General features: G+C 41.1%; 1 protein-coding gene across 6 annotated transcripts in view; it reads left to right on the top strand.

Moving 5' to 3' along the window:
- The first annotated feature begins 1,449 nt into the window (after positions 1 to 1,449).
- The window catches only part of SULF2 (sulfatase 2), a 117,024-nt gene continuing 100,779 nt past the window's right edge, over positions 1,450 to 17,694 (top strand). Inside the window, exons 1-3 of one of the 6 annotated variants that reach the window (XM_051802758.1) lie at positions 1,468 to 1,587; positions 1,849 to 1,924; positions 10,879 to 10,967. The gene's annotated coding sequence lies outside the window, so the exon portion shown is untranslated. Of the gene's footprint in view, positions 1,588 to 1,848; positions 1,925 to 1,952; positions 2,101 to 10,878; positions 10,968 to 17,694 lie in introns of those variants that run through there. The other 5 variants (XM_051802751.1, XM_051802757.1, XM_051802749.1 and 2 more) reach the window with 5 other exon arrangements.

Here is a 17,694-nt window from a genome sequence, read left to right as displayed (position 1 = left end):
TTCCAGAAATCATATTTTTTAATAGCAAAAGGACCTATTATTAATTTAATTACAAGACTTACTTTGACTCTTTGACATTCACCCCACCTTAAAAATGATATTATATCTCAAATCCTACAAGTCCTGCAAATTGTATCTGGTTTTAAATCTGTAATTTAATGACACTGTTCAGTTGAGAAATAAGGACCTGACAGTTTCAAAAAAAATGTGAACCCACAAAAAAATGTACATTTTCTTTCTTTCCACAGCGTGAATCTCAAGAATATCTTAAGTTGTTGAAAGTTGAGAAGAATTTGCATAATTTTCTTGACGCATCTTCACAAAAATATCACCCTGGGACCTGATGGAATAAAGCTAGCTTCTTATTCCTTGGATTTCCTGTGCAGAAGCAACAGAAAACGCAGCAACCTGATTAAAAAGCACGATCAGGGAGGTCCGTAACAAGGAAATGATTAATACAAAAAGAGAGGTAAAACGGGAACCATGGCTCTGCTTTCGTGAAAGTTTACACCTGCACTGCAAACACCTGAACTACTGTTGCCTGGGGTGGGGACAGGGACCCAAAAATAAGGGACCGGGCGCGTAAGGTGGTCCTGGTGTTTGTGGAAAATCCCTTCAACTGGGAATGCGAAAGGCTAAAACTCGAAATAGTGAAAGGGACCCGAAAACAGTGAAAGGGACCCGAAAACAGTGAAAGGGACCCGAAAACAGTGAAAGGGACCCGAAAACAGTGAAAGGGACCCGAAAACAGTGAAAGGGACCCGAAAACAGTGAAAGGGACCCGAAAACAGTGAAAGGGACCCGAAAACAGTGAAAGGGACCCGAAAACAGTGAAAGGGACCCGAAATAGTGAAATGGACCCGAAAACAGTGAAATGGACCCGAAAACAGTGACAGGGACCCGAAAACAGTGACAGGGACCCGAAAACAGTGACAGGGACCCGAAAACAGTGACAGGGACCCGAAAACAGTGACAGGGACCCGAAAACAGTGACAGGGACCCGAAAACAGTGACAGGGAGATCTGACTCGTTTGGGACAGCTCGGTCACAGGAGATGTCCACGCCTAAACACGCTCAGATCCGGCCCTTCAGCAGGACGAGGCACATTCCCCCGTGCCACTCCACCGCCGGCCTCCTGCCACCCCGCCCGGGGAACGCCGGGGAATAGGTGGGGAGTGCATCAGTTTGATCAGGTCGGGGCTTTATCTCCCCCCACCCCGGGGGGAGTGAGACCCTCCCGCAGCCGCTGCTCCGCCACCCGCGGGCCGAGGGGCGGCGATGCCGGCCGGGGGAGGCGGGGGAGGCTCCTCGGGCTCCCTGCGGTGCCCCCTGCTCGGCGGCGCTGGGGCGGGAGCCCCCGGCGAGGGGCTGGAGGAGGCGCCTCGCCGCAGACGGTGGCTGCCGGCTCCTGGCGCGGCCCGCATTGGCCAGCGGCGCGGCCCGGGCGGGGAAAGGGCGGGCGGCGGCCGCGGCCCCGCGGCGGGAGCGCAGCGCCCGCAGACCCGGCTCGCTCGCCTGCCGTGTGGTGCCGAGACCACCGCAGCCCGGGCCGGGCCGGCCGGCACCTCTCACGGCTCCGGGCCACCTGTGAGTGTCCGCCCGGCGGGGCTCGCAGCCGGCCGGGGCCGCCGGGAGGGTTCAGGCGGCGGGGGCGGGAGGCCCGGAGGGCGCGGCTCCCTCACTGCGAGCCGGAGCCGCCGCCTCCCGCTCCGCTCCGACCCGCGCGGGAGGGAAGCGGGGAAGGGGTGGGGGAGATCGTCCCCCTGAATCCCTGGCGGGGAGATTTTTATCACCTGTAGGTGAGGAACCCCCCGCGCCAATTCCCGCCTCCCCTTCCCTTCATTGCAGCCTCGTCCGTGCGGAGCCACCTGTGAGTAATTAATTAGCCGGTGTTGGTTCTCGGCGCTGGCCCGGGGGCTGCCAGGTGAGGAGCGGAGATGCGCGGGGAGTGACTCGCCCAAGGTCATGCGGGGAGGCATTGCCTGAGCCGGGAAATAACATGTGCCGGGCTAAAAACTTCTGGTTCCCAGTCGTGTGCCGGGCTGTTCGACAGCCCTGTAAGGCTGCAGGGCTCCAGGCGTAAATCTGGGAGAGATGTAGGTAGATCTCTAATTAGCTACTTGGTTTTTTTTTTTTTTTTTTTTTTTTTTTTTTTTTTTTTAATCGTTATGCTTTTAAGAGTTACATATGGATGTTAAACCTTGCCGAGGTGCAGTATCTGTGTCATCCACCTTGGTTTCTCCAAGCTGCACATGTATGGATGAATGCATAAGTGATCGTACTTTTCTGTGGCTAATGTTAAATTCAATAGGAAACTAATGGTAAAAATAATTTTTCTAAACTTTTGTCACGGCAATAAGTATTGTCTTTGCTATTAACAGTGGATGTCGTCTTATGCCATCAGACAGCAGTTGTGAAAAGCCCCTTAATTGCTTAGGTGGCGGCTGCATTCCAAAATTAACCTGCGGTGCAACAGCTTTTTTTCTCAGTGTAGGTGAGATGTAAAGCATGGTGGGCCATGCTTTAAGAACTTAGGCACTACAGTATAGTGTGGTTAGGAGTTCTCCAAAGGATGCAACTGGAGTAGTAGTTTTGGTGCTAGCTGTATGCATAGCAGTTCTCTCTCCTTCCCTCCCTCTTGTCCAAATATAATTTTAAGAAGTTTTCGTGAATATATTCTTCTGTAGCTAATGTGCAGTGTTTCTTTTGAATTTCTTGTTATGTGAAAGTAAAATTGACACGTTCAAGGATATTGTTTAGATTAAATGTATTACGGGAGTTCTCCAAGTCAATCCTCCTCATAGAATTTGATTATTCCTAGCATTTCATTTCAGCAGTGAAACTTAAAAGTTTAAGTGTGCTGTTCAAAGGCTAAACTGTTCCTGCTACCATCTTTCTCAATTTTACCTTAGCTGCTCTGCTTGGTTTTTGAGTGGGGGGAGAATGGAATCGGTGAGAGGATGAGGGAAACACTCAAAATATTAGTGTAAATAGGACAGCTTTATTTTTAATCTGTGTTAGGGAGTTAGGTGAACTCTGGACACTCATCAGCACAAATTATGGAATTCAAGGCAAGGTTTCTGGTAGCAGGGGGTTTTCATACTGTAGATGTTTTGTCATTTGAATGTGGAGGGTTGTATGGGTTTGTTTCAGTCTCATTCAGAAAATACAGTGTTTTTCTCAAATCATTTAATGGATTTTTTTTTCCTGGACTTTGATATTTTAAAAAAAGACACTCTTAGTTATGTTTTGGCTATATAATGCAGGGGGGCTTGTTTGTTCTCTTGTATTTGGAGTTTTTTTTCTGCATTAGATTCCTTACAAGGAATCTTATTCTGGGTAATTTCTAGCTGAAAGTGTTTACCCTTGCTACATAAACTCATTTTGATGAGATGGCCTTTCACTACTAGTTTCTCTGTCATTTCTCCTAAATGGATAGGAAGATGTCTGTAGCTTTTTTTTTTTTTACTTAATTAGCTAATATTATTTCATTAAACAAAACGTTAAGTTGGAGTAGATGGCTATGTTTTGTTTTTAAGCAAGTGTGTATTTCACTGTTGTGACTTCTTCCAAACATTTCTGTTATGAGGATCTCAGGTGGGAAGACTTATAGGTGCTCATCCACAAAATAGTAATTAAAAGAGACATGGTGGTATTAAATTTGCAAATATTACTTGATTTATGTACATGAATAAGACCCTTCTCTGTTGCGAGTGAGAGATGAGGTGATGGAATAAAGCAAATACTTTTGCTGTGTAGTGGCAGATGTGTGTTTTTGAGTGGGGTTTGTTTTGTTTGTTTGTTTTGTCTTGCTGTTTTGTTTTGTTTTGCTGTTTCCTCCCCTCTTCCCGTTCGTGTCGGTTTCCAACGCATTTGGATATTTGTTTAACTTTTGGAAATTGCTGGGATTTCTCCATAGAGTTTGTTGCTGGTTAACTGCCTCCCCACTGCCTGTCCCCACCACCCTCCCTCACCCCTCACACAAATGGTGCCTGGGGAGAAATTCTGAAATGATGGTGCAAGTTTGATAAGGGAGGATTTCAGGTAGTTAGTGGTTGACCTCTGTGGGAAGAAAAAGGATGTGTAATAATTCTGAATTCCATAAAAATGGTGTTCTGGTTTTTTTGTTGTATTTCTGTGTATATTTTCTGGCATTGGTTCACCTCCCACAGTAAAATCAGAATAGCAGCTCACAGTTCAGCGAGTTTAAGCGGTATGTTGTGAAGTAAAAGGTCTGATGAGTAATCACTAGTACTAATTAGCCATATTTAATGGATTGTTAGGAGATAGATTAATTTTATTCTGACACTGTCAGGCTATTAGTTGTCACCAATCTGCATATTGTATTGTAAAATGAAGGGTGCAACTTTATGGTGATGGGTAAACAACTGTAAATATCAATACCTCAAAAGAAATAACATAAGTATTGGATGAAGTCTCATTGCTCCTGAAAGACATGTTCCATTTAGGAAGAGGCAGCATCTTATTTCAAGTTCCTGAAAAAAAAAAGCAATTGAATTGCCTGCCTTATTTGAAGACTTTAGCCAGCAATCATTGTGAAAGGCTGAAATTATTGATCCCTGAGGTAGGAAGTGCTGTAAACAGTGGTTCAGCTGTGAGCTGACAGTTTGATCATCCCTGTGACTGTGTCCTGGACTATGACTCTGCAGCTTAATAGATGAATTAATTGTATTTAAGAACTTGTGATTTCAAGTAGTATTTGGGAAAGGACGACTGTGGATCTAAAAGATGCTGAAGTGTGTCCGGTGCTGATTTTATTTTCAGTTGGGAAACTGAATAAGGAAAACTTCTTAAAGAGGTTTTTGGTATCTGCAAGTCTTGATTGATTGACCTGTGTCAGAGATTCTCTTAGATCTGCTTCTAGACTTTTCTTCTGGATTCTGTCTTTGTGGTTGAAGTGCTAACAACGTGAAGTTCTTTATGCATCCTTTTTTGCAGTGTTATTTCCTGCCTGTTATCCCAGAGCTAGCACTGTTCAGTGGAGGGAGAGAACACTGGTCAAAAGGACAGGAGTGTGTTTTAGGGTGGAGTTTTTGTTGCTCTGTTTTTACAGCTTTAATATGAGAATCCTAAGCCAGTACATTTTACTTCTGTGACTGAAACATGAAGCCTTAGAAATTGCAGCTTGCTTCTAAGGAAAGTTAAGATACCAAACCCTAAAGTTCCAGTTCTTCTCCCGCTCCAAATACTTGGTAGGTGCATGATAAGAAAAGACTAGTAGTTAATGGATTTTTATTTTCCTCTGTATTACAGTATCAGCAGCATTTGAAGGACTTTCTAAATAATCTGACTCCCTTATGTCATCCTTTCTTTTTCAGAGGAAGTGTATAGAAGATATGAATGGCTTAGAGAAAACATTATATGGTTCTGCTCTTAGAAATCTTTTTTCATAGATAGTATGTGCAGAGAAGTTACTTTACAAAATGTGACTCAGCTGTGCATACAGAAGGGCAAGATGGTATAGTTGCCATTGAAGACAACACTGCAATGTGTCTTCTGCCTTCTAAATCACTTTAGCTCTTGCTGGATATCTCCTAGTCTCGTGGTGGAATGGTTTTTGTGGTCCTTTTGGACTCTTTTCTGACTGCTCACTGATGAAAGTGGAGGCATCTGTGAGAGTGTATGTAAGTGAGTTCTAATTAGTGCATCTAAATCTCTGTCAAATGGTCTGTCTTTAGTCACACTTGTTTGGTAGTGTAGAATCAAAGCAGTCTTTAAAAATTCTATCACATTTCCTTGGTTGTGATATTTGTGTGGGTTCTCTTGGTGCTGTCTGCTGGAGAACAGACTTGCAACCAGCAGAGCTTAGCTGTGATACGAGACCTTGTAGGTTCAGTAACTGTTCACAGTGTGATATTAATGGTGTTAAATTAGCATCATCAGTGATATTAACTGATTTCCTCATTCAGACTGTGACATTTGTTTGGGACAAGGATGATTAAACATGTGCAAACATTCCGTGTGCAGTAAAAGGTCTTTGGGCCCTGACAAATGATAAATGAGAAAATTACAGGTTGTAGGAAAATGTCATTCCTTGGGAATCTGTCCTCTGGCAAGACAAAAATGTTCCCCTCTAAGCAATGAAGGATTCATTCTCCCTTTTCACATCCTTAAAGAATGCTGGAGACTTTTTTACATACTTAACACATGTTAGTGTCTCATCCTTTTTTTCAGGCACTGCTGCTGAATTGGGATTTGTCCTGGTTTTGTTAAGCAAATAGTCCAACAGTGCACTGTAGGAAAGTGCTGTAGCCTCAGTTAACCCCTCCTATAATCTTCTGGAAAATTTTAAGTCTGTCTTACGTTTTTGTTTCTAACAGCTGTAGTTCACTTATTAAGTCCTTTTCCATCAGATGATTGTACATAATACAGACTTGCACGTTGACCTGGTGCATGCATTAATTGTACATAATTGAACTGGTTCATGCATTAACCACAACTTCAGAGAAGGCCTTTAGGGAAAGGCTCAGTCCAGTGTCAGATGTTCCTCGTGACTTTCTTCCCCTTCCTGTCTGTCACAGTACAAGGATTTGTAGTGTCACGTTGGAGTGCTAATAGTGCTTGCTACAGAACATAAAAGCTTCAACAATATGATGTATTTGCAGTAGTTTATTACCAAATGCAATTTATAAGTAAATTTTCTATCTTCTGCACCAGTGGTCTAAAGTGTGACTGAGTACTGTACTTCAGCCACTGCTGTTCATCTCTTTAAAGGTACAGCTGAAGTTGCTGTGCTATCAAACAATAAAACTAAATTGTGAGTTCATCCTGCTTTTATCTTGCAGTATGGCTGCAGTTTGAAAAGAACCAGACAGCCTTGATAGTTACAGCCATTTTCAAAATTACAAACATAATTTTCAGATACTTAAACATTTTTTTGCCAGTCTTTGCAAGAATGGAAAAGTTACAAGCAGTTAAAATAACAGTTATGTGAAATTCTAAAAAGAATAAAAATGACTGAAAGGTTTAGCTGGCAAAAATATCTTTCTTCCCTTCTGGAAGTGAGATTTGCAAATAGCAACCCTATTAGATTATTAGAGATCTATATCTATTAAAAAACCCCACTTAAATCCAAGCACCTAAACAAGCACAAAACCAGGATTCAGTTTTTTTCAAAACTGAATGGATCCATTCCACTGAGTAGAAGGTCTGATGCCTCTGCTCATTCTGATACCTCTTGAATGTGGATTCTTGCAAACTTTTCTAAGGTATGGCTCCCAAGCTATTAAGGCATGTAATTTGATTTATGCCAAGATAACTAATAGCCAAGCACAATCTAATATGTTCATGGTTATTTGGATGGGTCTGAGATAAACCACCAGATACTGAACTTTGCAAGTCTGATTCAGAAACAAGTGTTTTAAGCAAGAAAATGTTCTCCAGTGCAACAGGATCTTCAAAGAAGTGAAGGCTTTAATTTTTAAACAGCCGTGTGCAGCACTGTGGGAAGGAAGATGAGGGAATGGGAACAGAACCTGAATTTGGCAAGTTTTATATAGCAAAGCAGAATATATGCCTCATGATATTTTGGTACCAGGAGATAGAAAGAGTACCTTGGCAGCAGTAATGTTTAAAAGCTGAACCTGCAATGAAGTACTTCCCTCATTTAAGTCTTTGGCTATATTTCTAGAGATTGAGGAATTGTTTTTCATCCCATATTGCTGGGAGCTATCAAATACTGGCATTTTTTCCTCTTAAGGAACTGTCCTGAAAACATAATACAGGAACTCCCTAAGAGGAATCTAGAGGAAAGGAGCAAAAGGATCTATGATCTAAAATAATTATTACCCCAATAAGCAAAGACTGAATTAGTGTCCTGGAATTAGATGAGAAGCCAAACAGAATTCCTTCTTCCTAAGACTTTGAGAAAGCCTGTGATTTCTCCTCTGTCCTCTGACAAATTGGTGTGCTTTGTGACTTGTTTCCAGTGATCTTGGGCAGAGGGTCCTGAAAATAAGCTTACAGTATGAACATGCAGCATGTGTTGGTGGGGCTGACATGGTCTTCTGCATTTCATGTTGCATTTCAAAGACCAGGAATTGAGTACCCAGGAAAGTTGTGAGAAGTTTAGCAGGTTAGATGGACATCAGAGCTCTATATACCTCCTCTCTCCTGTGGAGCAAAGGTGTAGGCTGGCTGAGCTCCAGGGATCCCTTCATTCTGGAATCAGCCCTCTGTGATCAGGTTGTACTTGATTGCTGTATTGCTGAGGTATAAGTATATAATGCTTCCCACATTCTTAATTAAAGAGTATAGTTACTTGTTAGAACCCCCATCCCTCTGTTAATATTTAACAGAGTTGTAGTAGTGAACGTTAAGCTTGAAGAGGGATCAACTCCAAGACTTTCTCCATTTATCAGTAACCTGCTGAATCAATTTTTTGTGAAGAATTCTCTGAATAAGTACTCTTCTGAGTATTTTGATATTTTTTTAAGGTATTTGTGCTATGTGTATTGATGGAACTGCTTCAGTTGTGAAGCACTTACTTTAGGTTTGTGTTTCTCATCAAATTCAGTTAGGTCTGATTTCTCAGTCTCAGAGTATCACTAGCAGGATGAATGTGTTCATACTGTGGATTGTGTTTGACTGTATCTGATTCCATGTTCCTGATATGGGGTGGAGACAAGGCAGCTCTGGTGGCAGAGATGGGTGTGACAGAACCCGTGAGATTAGATACAGCTCTCTGGGTTTATTGCACTTGCTTCTTTTCAAGCTGCTAATAACATCAAGGAAAGTAGATTTAAAACCAGCTGGGGCCAAAATCAAGGTAGTGCTAGGAGTAGGAACAACCTGGAAGTGCACCATTGCCTGGTTGTGTCAGGCTTCAAGAGGCACTAATGCCATTCCTACTTTTCAGAACGTGTAAATATTCGTCTTTATGCAGGATTTTAAGTTTAATTCCTGTAGTTTTCACTGGTATGATATTAAGGAAAGAGAAGCGAGTCTGTATGTAGGGGAAATCTGCCACAAAAGAGTAGTTGAAAGACAGATTTCATGTCTAAGATAGAAAATAAGCTCTTTGCAATACTTATTTCAAATTGACTTTTTCTGTGTATGTATATAAAATATGTAAGTGGAAAACATTCTACTATCAATTTTTATTCTTGTCTGAACCAACTCTAAATCAACTTGCCAGACACTGAACTTTTAATGCTCCATAAGGTTTCCTCATGCTAGCACTGTAAGTGTTTCTTTAATCGTCTGTGTGCTGGATTTTGCTGTTCTCTTTGACCTCAGGGCAAAGGCTCAGCTCCCAATATCACGTTGATAACTTCCCTTTTTAGTCCTCCATGTGTGCATTCATTGCATCTGCAGTGGTGAGGCAGCAGTTGGAGCACTCAGGATGCTCCCTGGGAGCTGCTGAGGCTCAGGAACCAAACGTCTGCCCAGCCTTAGAAGCCAGGAGGAGTTATGTCTGTATGTGGAGTTCTGAGCAATCTACCTGTGACACGACTGCTGAGTGAGTTGTGAAAGGGCAAGGGGATATCTAATTTGTTAGAACAAAAATCAGTGGCAGTGGCTAGCTGGAGTTTTCCATCAGTTTGCCACAGTGATGCTAGAATTAGTTGTTTTCTTTCATCTGTGGCATTTGCTTTTGTTTTCTCTTCCCCGCCCCCACGCACCTTGGTCCAAAATCTAGATTGAAAGCAGATCATTGAAAGGACACAAAATGAATTTCTGCTCTGTGTCTGTGACCCTTCTTAAGTTATGGTGTGTATTTCTGTATTCAAATCTTTTGAGGTATACTTAACAAATAGCTGCTCTGGAATTGTTTAGCCATTTATTAACCATGCCAGAATTTTTTTCGTATTAATACTCTATTATTGGGGAGTTTGAGAATTTGTGGGGATTTTTACATGTAATAAGAAAGTAATATGCCCTTATGGTGAAAGCAGGTCATGTTATCTTGGGCTGCATTAGGAAGAGTGTTGCCAGCAGGTCAAAGGATCTGGTCCTTCCCCTCCACTCAGCACCAGTAAGGCTGTGCTGGGTGCTCTGTGTCCATTCTGTGCTCACCAGTACAGGAGAGAAATGGTCAGACTTGGGAGAATCCCCTGAAAGGCCACAAGGTGTTTAAGGCTGGGAGAGCTGGGACTGCTCAGCTGGCAGAACATAAGGCTCAGAGCAGGAAATATCTTCAAGTTAGATAAACACCTTCAGGAGGGGTAAAAAGCAGACAGTCAGGCTCTTCTCTGGTGTTCAGTGCCAGGTGAGGCAATGGGCAGAGACTGAAACACGGGAGGCACTGTCTGAGCATGAGGAAACATTTACTCTGAGAGTGACTGAGCACTGGACCAGGCTGCCTGGAGATGCTGGAGTTTCCTTCCTTGCAGATAATCAAAAGCTACCTGGCCATGGTTGCGGGAAACAAGCTTGGGATGGCCCTGCTGGAGCAGGGGGGTTGGACCAGGTAACCTCTAGAGGTCCCTCCTAACCTGAACAACTCTCTGACAAACTGCAGACTGCTTCCAGTCCTGCTGCTGGTCAGCCTGCTGGGTTTGGCTGCCTCCATGTCTTACTTCTGTCCTGTTGTGATTGTGTTTGTCATTGGGTTTGTTCATGTAATTTTGCTTCACTTTTGAATTTTGCCTAGAAGTTACTGCAGCAGCCAGTCACTTAACTTGTACAGTTAGACTGTCCTGTAAACAATGAATTAGTAAGGCTGGTGTACAAAAGCAAGGACTTTGCAAATTGGGGAAGAGAGAGCTTCTAGAATAGCTCGGAGAGTGTGCTCTTAGATGATGTATAAAAGAAAACTGGAAACTCTGTACTAATACCTTAGAAGTCTCAAGTGACTTGCAAAAGGACTGTGAAAATTATACTCTCTCCTAAATATTCTTTGTTTTTTTGTATTAGGTTGCTGTGTACCTGGCAAATGTTCCCAGACTGAGAATGGCATGATGTGGAGGGCACTGCAGTGAAAGTGTTAAATGCCCCTTTCTTTGGTATGTTTTTACTCTTCATTGCATTTGTAATGTGAATTATTGCAGACCTGTCTGTGAAATAATGATGGGATACAAGACTACAGGGCTAACTTCATTGCAAGTTGTTATAGTCACAGAGCAGGAAAAAAAAAATCAGCTGTTGCATTTTCATCACTTGATGGGTTATTGGAAATCATTTTGAAGAGATGTCTGACACTTTTCTATTCCTTGAATAACTGATTAGATGTGAAGATTAGCAGTGTAATGCTATAAATGCAATGCTCTACCACTGAAACCATTTCACCTAATAAGTTTACCTGCAGAAAAAATACCTGGTTCTTCTCAAGACTTTAAAACTTGCATTTCTACTGTGGCTTGGAGGAACTGTCGAGGGTCTGAGTTCCAAGTAACTTCAGAAATTCTCACACCCATTGCACTGATTTAAAAATATGTGCCTTGTTAATGAGGAAGTGTGCATCCATCATGCACCTTGGGAAGAGTGCTGCTGTGGAGATTGTCTTACAGTTTCAGGCTGCTGCTTTTATGGATGCAGAACTGTTGCCAGAAAGATTCCAGTTCAGCTGGATTCAAATATTGCACCATATAAGACAACTTACACAGGATGAAATGGAGCTTCAGTGCACAAACACCTGAAGGATAAGCATGAGTGCCCTCTTTGGAAAGTGTTATTTGATTCTGCTTTCAGTGAAATATCAGATATTTAGTATTGCCCACTTTCCAAAAACCCCTTGCCACAGAGGAAGCCAACATTGCCAAAGGCAAAGAAACTGAAGAGCTCCAGATTGTGTTTGGTGAGGTGTGTTCCTTTGCAAGAATCCAGCACAGTGCCAGCTTTCTGAGTTTCATCCCTGAGCAGGAGGTAATGTTTGTGCTTGGACAGTCAGCTGTCAGGCTTGCAGACAAGGTGACCTCTGCCCATCAATTATCAGCATGAATTCTGTGTGGAAATGGGACTCAAAACTTCTAAAGTAGGCCTTTCTTGCCTAAAGTCTTAAACTTGTACTGTGCTGTAAGGCAGTAATTTTTGAGCACTGACCATTTTAAACCTCATGCTGAACAACAAGGCGTTTTCCTCCTCTTCCTGTCACTGATACTTTTACTTGGCTTTTTTAGGGTGGGTTGAGAGCCAGCAGCAGAATTTAAATGAATTAGGAGTGACAGATGTCTGATTCTTGGATTTGCTATTATTCAAATACTTCTAAAATAATTACCTCTGGGCCAAATGCTTGGCTATTTCCAGTCCCCTGCCATTCCAATTTTGCTTTAAGGTAAGAAATAAAGAGTTCCCTTGCATAGAGAAGCCTCCAGAATAGATCTAATGCAGCATTCCCACGTTGTATCTACTACCTCAAATCTCGTTTCCTCTTGCCACAGATGTAATGGAGCATCTTGGGGAAGGGGCAAAAATACTGTGTGTTTGGGTGAAGCTGTCTGCTAAAAAATACAGCTGAGGGGAAGGAGGGCATCAGCTCTGGGTTCTACCTGTTGGGCAGACCTTTGTTCTAGGGTGGGAAAATGACTTCGAACTAGTTCAGGTGTCTCTAAACTGAGCTCTGATCTGTGGACACACAAGTACTCCAGATTTTGCAGAGTCCCTGCTCTCTTGGAATTAGCTTTTATACAGCAGGTTAATGTGGTTTTGTACTTTTAATAAATACATTTGAATATCTCTGCTTAAATTTTTGAGGGGGAGTTAAAATAGCTGTGGAGTTGTATTGATTTCACTGGAAGTGCAGAGTTCTACAAGTTGCATTGATTAGGTGTCAAAATGAAATTTCAGGGTTAAGGCCCCTTCAGATTAGTATCTTTTTTATTTTCTTCTCTCCAACCAACTGGTCTACCAGAATCTTCAATGTTTATGAAGACTTTTGAAGATAACCAGGTGAAAACTATAATTTACATCGTGTTCTGAAAGAAACAAAACATTGTGAGGATATTGATTTGAACCTGATTTACTTTTAAATTTTTCTTCAGATAATTAAAATAAGTGTTTTCTGCCATTGTAACGAAACAGAAAACAATTATATGGTGTATAATTCAGTGTTGCAGTTGATAACTGTTGACCCTGGCTTTATACTACAGGAATTTTTTTGACTGTGAGTGAGCAGTCAAGTGGAAGCCAAGCTGAAGCAACTACTCTGATGAATGACATCTCAAAACAGAAAGAATGGTTTTTAATAACTTAAGGCATTGCCTGTAGAAAGGGAGAACAGGATTTGCAGGCTATTCATAACCTTAATTTCTGAAAGGTTCTGTGTGTGGGGGTGGTGCACGTGTGTGTGCATTACAAATTTAAAGTTATTTAGAGAACCCAGAGAGAAAAAAAGGGGCAAACCTAAAACTTTGAAGGCTTCTCATGTTTTCTGTGACTGCTGTGGTGGATAAACTAGGTTACTCTCTTGCTTTAATTACATGTGTGAAGAAATTTAATGGGGACTGCCTATGTAGTAAGGAAATTTTATATCAGCAGCAGAGAAATCATTAGCACTGAATCTGAGCTCTTGGTTTCCGTATTAGCACGTGCTCAGCTGCTTCATCCTTCCTCAGCTAATGTGTAGTGAGATAATATTCTGAATTATTAAATGACACACTATAAGCAGCCTTGCAGAGCAAGGTTGTTGGTGCTGAGCTCCTAACATCCATTGGAAACTACTGTTGCAAAGTGATGTTGATTTAAAACAAACCTAAAGCAAGGTCAGAATTTTCCAGTGTGCTGATTTCCTTACAGACATGTGTTTGTAGCAACATGAATTTAAATATCTTGTTGACACATATGTCACAAATCCTAAGGAATGCAGTGTAGTCCTGTGGTGCAATATTAAATGACCTTTTTCAGTTATGCTTTTGAATTATAAAAAAAAAATGCCAAAACCCAAACTGAAATAAAATTTGAAAGCATCATAGGTAAAGACAGTTAAAGGGCTTTCAAACATCTGGTCTCTGTTTTAAAAAAAAAATCTACTCTGTGGATTTATCTCGGTGACTTAGTTCATTTGACTCTTGATCGCATTTTTATTTTAAATTTTTTTTTCTGATGTGATAGTCTCAGAACTAGATAAACCATTTGCAGATCAGGATTTTAGAACACTGAACCACAATATGCTAGTTTCTATACTCTTTCTCCTATTCTTCCCTTATATGCTATGAGAAAACGATCTGTCAGGTTTTGATTTATTTTGCACAACATGAACTCAGCTTGTTAAGTCCAAGTCAATTATAATGAAATGTTTGAGCATATGTCAGCTTCCCAGAAAATTGTGTTGTGTAATCCTGCACTTCACTATTCTGACAAGCTGAAGAAATATTTCCAGTAGAGGAATCAGAAGAAATGAATCATCATCTGTGGGGAGATGAAGGGGGAAAAAAAAAAAAAAGGCAAAAATCATGCCCTGTATGAATTAAACTTAATTTAGTTTTGAGTGAACTCAGGCTACCTCTAGAAAGGTTATAACTCAGAATAGCCCCTGGTCCTGCAAACCAACGTTCAAGTTGTTTGTTGTATTCACCCTCTGTACTTGGCTGACACAGAAGGAAAGATCATCAGCTGTGGAAGTTCCTTCCTTTGAACCACTGATCCCAGATTCCGTGGCTGCTCTTGCAGTCAGCAGCCTTAGGAAGGGTATCTGTCAGACTTCTCTTGGTTTAATGTATCTTTAGTGCTGCTTTGTGTTCTGAAGGAAGTAGTCCAAGTTTAGTAGTTCCATTATATAACCTCTTGTTGAAAGAAAAGAAGTTAATGTTGTTCTGTATTATCCTCTTTCCTTTGTAAGGATGTGTTCTACAGAAACCTCTGATAGAGAAGTTATTGCACTTCAAGTGGAAACCTCTGCAGAAAATGTCACCTGTTCTTTGTGGTACAAACCTTAGAGTTCCAAGCTGGAGCTATTTACTGCAGATAGGAACTTGTAATTTTATGTGGGTTTGATCACCATATCTCAGCAATCCTGTTCATGGTGCACAAGTTTTGGAAAACACAAGACTGAGATCAACATCACTTTCAATACATTTTAGTTCACTGCAAATTCTTCTGATATGTCAGGGGTTACTCTTCTATTTGAGTAAGTTGATTTGCCTTTACTTCTTTAGAAAACCTTCTGTGGCAATATCTAAGTAGCTTTTCTCTTAAAATGGCAGTAAAAGAAGGTAGCTGGGAAAGTGGCCACTGCAGTGTGCTGTGTTCACACTGATGGAGTTGGGAGAGGGGAACATCATCCATTTCTGCCTTGCTAAATAGGGCAAGGATGTTGCACAGCTGTTTCAAGACCTTCTATTTTGGGGTGGTTTTGTAAGCAATACTGTGCTGCATAAGGTGGTGAAACATATTTTGAATAATGGAGTACCTCAGTTTGTTTCAGCAGAAATTGGAAAATGGTGTGTATTTTATTGGTCTGCTTAAAAAAACCCCATCTGTTTAAGAATCTCAAAAGTAAAAATAGTACTGGGATGCTGCAGATAAATAACACACTGGTCTAGTCCATTATTTTCATTCTCACACCAAGGCAGTCACAAAGATGTATCAAGCCCAGTGTTTTATCTCTTGTTGCAGCTGATAAAAGCATGTCAGAAGAACTCAGAGGTAGAAAGATATGATGCTGAGAAGTCCCTATGGCTCAGCAAGTTCTGCAAGTTGTACTGGACTTAGAGTGTCACAATTAATAAGCCTTGATGGATTTTCTTTGCCTGTAAATGTGTCTTTTCACTAAATTTGAACCTGTTTTATGGTTTAACGATTTTTGACCGTTTGTGTTTGGATTCTTTCATAACTGAAGCTTTCTTCTACATGGTAATTTGTAGTTTTGAGCCCTTTATTGATTATGGATCAGTAAGGTGGTATGAAGAGAAAGGAAATAACTTCAGGATAGGTGCATAAGTGTGATTAGAATAAGATTGCTTAGGAGAAAAAAGGCAGCAGAAAAAGAGAGGAAATTCTTTGTTAGACAAATGGCAGGTTGAAAGATAACAGTTCCAATGAAAGAAAAAACTTAACCATTCTCTGTGACTTAGTTTTTTTAAAAAAAAGTAAGACTTGTTAATTTAAAACTGTGTTCCAAGTCCCAGGCAAACTTTGTGTGCAGAAGAAGAAGCAATTAAAATTGCTTATCTGATGACCTATGAATGTGTTTGGTAGATTGTGAAGGTTATTGTGTTCAAGTTGCAGTATGATAAGGATTATTTTGACTCCTAGTAGGCGAAGAGCTGAGGCTGTTAATAAACTAATTGCCCAGAAAGCCTTTTGCAGGTTGATTTACTACTGTGTTATAAAAAGGTGTCTCAGGAATGTGATACCTTTTAGCTGGCCATAAATTTGAGATATTGTTGAACATTACACATCATCATCTGGAGGAGGGGGAAAAACAAACTCCAAACAACAACACTAAAGCAAGGACACTAAAGCATATGGTGTGGAAACCACATTGTATTGGTCATGATTTGGGTGATGTTTTTTCTGAACTCTGAATGCTATTATGCTTCCCATCAGCTGCTCTGGACACCCTGTGCTGCAGAAATTGTGCATTCACGTGGTTATGGAGCTGCCCTGGATAGTACTACAGAATTTAGTTTAGTTAAACACTGGTTTTATTTTTTTTTCAGTTGTGATCTTGATGTGAGTTTAGGCAAGAGCCACGTTTCTGTAGCTCTGCAAGAAGTGGAGAAGAAAAATGTTAGGTTTGCAAGTTCCTAATGCAGGTGCTATGTGTCTCTGAATTCTAGGAAAGCTACATGCTTTTATAATAAGCTTTAAAAAATTTTACTGCAGAGAATGAAAAAAAAAAGTCTTCTGTTCTTGCTTTAGATTTATTTAGTTGTTTATTCTATCTAATCCTGTTTCAAGGCCTTAAGATCAACCTGCTTGAAAAGAAAAAAAAGTAAATCAACACCTTTGGTTTGAAATCTGTTACACTTCAGTGCAAAACCAGAGAATGTTATTTTGCTTTTTTTCTTTGAGCTGTTTAGGTGTGGATTTTTGAGCTTTTCTACAGCTGTGCAAGATAAGAGTTAAGTGATTCATGAGGTCACTTAATTTCTAGCAGGTGGAGCTTTCAGAAAATCACCAAGCAGCAAATCCAGTCTGTGCTTGCAGTGGAACACAAACCTCTCTAGGTACAGCTGCTGTCTGACACTGGGCTGGTACTTGACACCTTTATTTTGTTTGAGCCGTGGTTTGTTAATATATTATCAACACAGCTAATCTGTTGTGCAAGACGTGCTCTCACGTCCCTCTGCAGGCAGGTTTTTTCTCTAGCAAATTGCCCCTTTTGCTCTCTGCCTTCCAGCATTTCCATCTCAGTGTTCTGTTCCCCCCGTGCCAGGCTTTAAATAGAACTTGGTGTCTGTGTCCTTCGTGAGTCACCCATTCATCAGCGTGTGTGATACATTATTAATCCTTAATTTAAGGATTTCAAGTGTTGCCGCTGAAAACCTGCATCTTAACCTATTTTAATACTGCCAAGATGGGTTAAAAAAATACCAAAATCATAAATCACACTTGTTTTTCTTATGAGTGTTTTGGAACAAAATTGAATTGCTCTGTTTGTACTTATGAAGCTGATAAACTGGGACACAGGGGGGGAAATCCTTTTTACAGAGGCTGGTGGGGTACACAGTTGCTTGATTTAATGTTCTGCTGGTAAGAACCACCTGCTATTAGTGAAGCTCAAGAACTCTGATCAGGAAGTGCACCTTGTGTTTCTTTAGATGTGTTATAAACAATACCAACTGCAGAAGA

Source organism: Manacus candei, unplaced genomic scaffold (genome assembly GCF_025592945.1).
Source record: "Manacus candei isolate 608988 ecotype Guabito, Panama unplaced genomic scaffold, ASM2559294v1 h1tg000057l, whole genome shotgun sequence".
NCBI lineage: Eukaryota > Metazoa > Chordata > Aves > Passeriformes > Pipridae > Manacus > Manacus candei.
Note: the sequence above shows the minus strand (reverse complement) of the source record. Positions and strands in the feature narration are given on the sequence as shown.